Genomic DNA, 2,782 nt, shown 5'->3' with positions numbered 1-2,782 from the left:
GAGAGACAGATGTCTGAGATCTCACCATGCCTTGGAGCAACTATTGGGGAAATTATATACAGTAGTGACTTTCATAAATACATAATTTATCTCAGTTTCCTCATCTGTAAAGCAGAGGCATACATCTCATAGAACACTAAAAGAATTAACATATCTAAAACTCTTGGCATAGTGACTGATACATAGTGCTCAATAAATATTACTGATTATTGTTATTGCTAAAGACATCAAACTTTTATTGAACTTCTGTTATGAGTTTGTTACTAAGAACTTTAGGCATTGAATTATCCCAGCTCTCTCTTGAGTGTTGATTCCTCATCCATGCTGTATTATTTCATTAGCAAATAAACATACTTGAGTTTCTCCCACCTCTAATCTTACCTCCCTCGATCTCACAGCAGCATTTGGCTGCTGCCTCATTTCTCTTTCCCTTCCTTCTAAAGCTTCCCAAGAGTTGTCTACACACATCATTTCCATTTCCTCTCACATTCACTCTTCAATTCACAGTGTTCCAGCTTTTTCTCTCACTAAAATGAAAAGGATCCTGTTAATGTCGCTGTATTAGTCAGGGTAGGCCAACTACTGTAACAAATAACCCCAGATTTCAGGAGCTTAACACAATCCAGATTGATTTCTTACTCAGGTCATGGTTCAGTGTGGATTGGCATGGGCAAGAAGGAAGAAGGGACTCTGCTCTATGCAGTCATTCAGAGACCCAGGCTCTATTTATCAAGTGGCTCTGCATCTCCATCAAAAGCCTCTGTGTTTAGCTGCCAAATAAAGGAGACGACAGTTTAGTTTGCATGGGAGACTTTAGGGGATAGGCTTGAAAATGGCTCACATCACTTCCCATGTTCTCTTGGCCAGGGTTCAGTCACATGTCCCCACCATTCTGAAGGAGAGACTGGGAAATACAGTTTGATTCTGCTGAAGAGGAAAAGAAAGTGGTTTTGTGAGCATGCAGCATTATCTGCCATAGTCCCAGAGACTTCTATGTTGTCATACCTACTGGATATCTTTTTGTCTTTATCTTACTGTGTGTCTTAGCAGCTTTCTAAATAAGTGATCATGATGTTTTTCTTAAGATGCTCTTCTCGGTAAGCCATTCTTCTAGCTTTCTTTCTTAGTTTGGCTGCTTCTTCTCAGTCTCTGTTGAAGATTTTCCTTTCTTCTCTATGTAACTTCTAGATGACTGGGGTGGAGGGGTTATTTATCATAAGACTGGGTTCTCCCTCTCCCTCTCTCAATTCCTCATTATTCATTCCCAAGGCTACAAATATCATCTGTATCTTGAAGACTCTCTGGTGTATATTTCAATTTTTGATCTCACCTCTGAGTCTTAGACTCATGTCTACTGCCCATGTGATGATTTCATCAAATATTTCACTGGCATCTCAAACTTAACATTTACCAAACTGAGCTTACAATTCTTTTAAACTTCCTCTTCCCATCCCCCACAATATGTTGTTCTTCCCCAAATATCCCCTTTCTCATGTTCATGTACCCAGTTGCTCAACCATATCTTAAGAGTTAACCTTGATTTCTCCTCCTCTTGCTCCTTCTTTCTTAACTTTCATCTTGAATCCATCAGCAAGACCCATGGATTCATGTTCGAAATGCATCTAGAATTTTCTCACTTCTCTTCTGCTGTCCCACACCAAACATTACCTCTTGCCTGGATTATGCAGTAGTCTCCAAACTGGTTTCCTCATTTCTACTTTCTCCCGCACTCCATTCACCATACAGCAGTCAAGGTAATCTTCACAAAAATGTACATGACATCATGTTACTCTGCTTAAAACTCCTTCAGAGGCTATCATTTACACTCAGGATAAAATCCACACCTTTTAGCACAAACTCCAAGGCATTGTGTGATGTGGCCCCTTGTGTCATGCTACCCTTCCCTTTGGGGATGGGGACAATAGGCTGGCCAATGTATTCAAGATTCAATCTAGTTGTGGGCACAGGTTAATTCAAAGAAAGCATGCCAACAAACTGTCATGCCAGACAGAAGCTGTTTAGATGCAAACTGAAGTGACACAAGTAGAAAAAAGTGGGGAGGATCAAGGAAGCCCAGCAGGACAGCTAGAAAGAAGGGGATTACACCTGTATCATTCCCACTGCACACTCAGCACATGGCACAGTGCCCGACATACGATAGAAGTCAATACATACTTGTAGAATAAATGAATGACACATATATGAATGAATGACACATATATGAATGATTCTTTCCCTACTGGAGTTCACAGCCTGGTGGGGGAGGCTAACAAGTAAGTAAACGTTATTCGTGTGATACGTGGTGATAGGGGTGTGTACGTTCAAGGTACTCTCAGAGCACATGGTAAGAAATTGTCAACTCTTCTTGGGGAGGGGTCAGGGAAGACTTTAGGCAAGAAGGTGACATTTAGCTGAGACTTGAAGGATATTGAGGGATGAGTCTAGAGAGATGAGTAGAGACAGGCATCCCAGGTTGAAGACACTGTAGTGCGAATGAATGAAGAGCAGGGCTTTCATCCTGTTGGGGGCCGTTAGAGCACCAGACAAAACAGCATGTGATCAAGTGTCAAACTATGTCACAGACCACAAGGGCTTTGGGGAGTGAGAAGGTGGAGGTAACTGGTTAACACATGGTAGGCTGTCAATGGATGTCGGTGGAAGGAATGCAGGCTGGATTACTAATGGCAATTTAGGGGCAGATTTGAGTCATTACTGGGCCTTGCAATGTAAAACTATGGTGAAAATGAAAGATGATATGCAAATAAAGATCATAATTAATGTT

This window comes from Pteropus vampyrus, unplaced genomic scaffold, assembly GCF_000151845.1.
Source record: "Pteropus vampyrus isolate Shadow unplaced genomic scaffold, Pvam_2.0 Scaffold120, whole genome shotgun sequence".
NCBI classification, from domain to species: Eukaryota; Metazoa; Chordata; class Mammalia; order Chiroptera; family Pteropodidae; genus Pteropus; species Pteropus vampyrus.
This window is presented reverse-complemented; position numbering follows the sequence as displayed.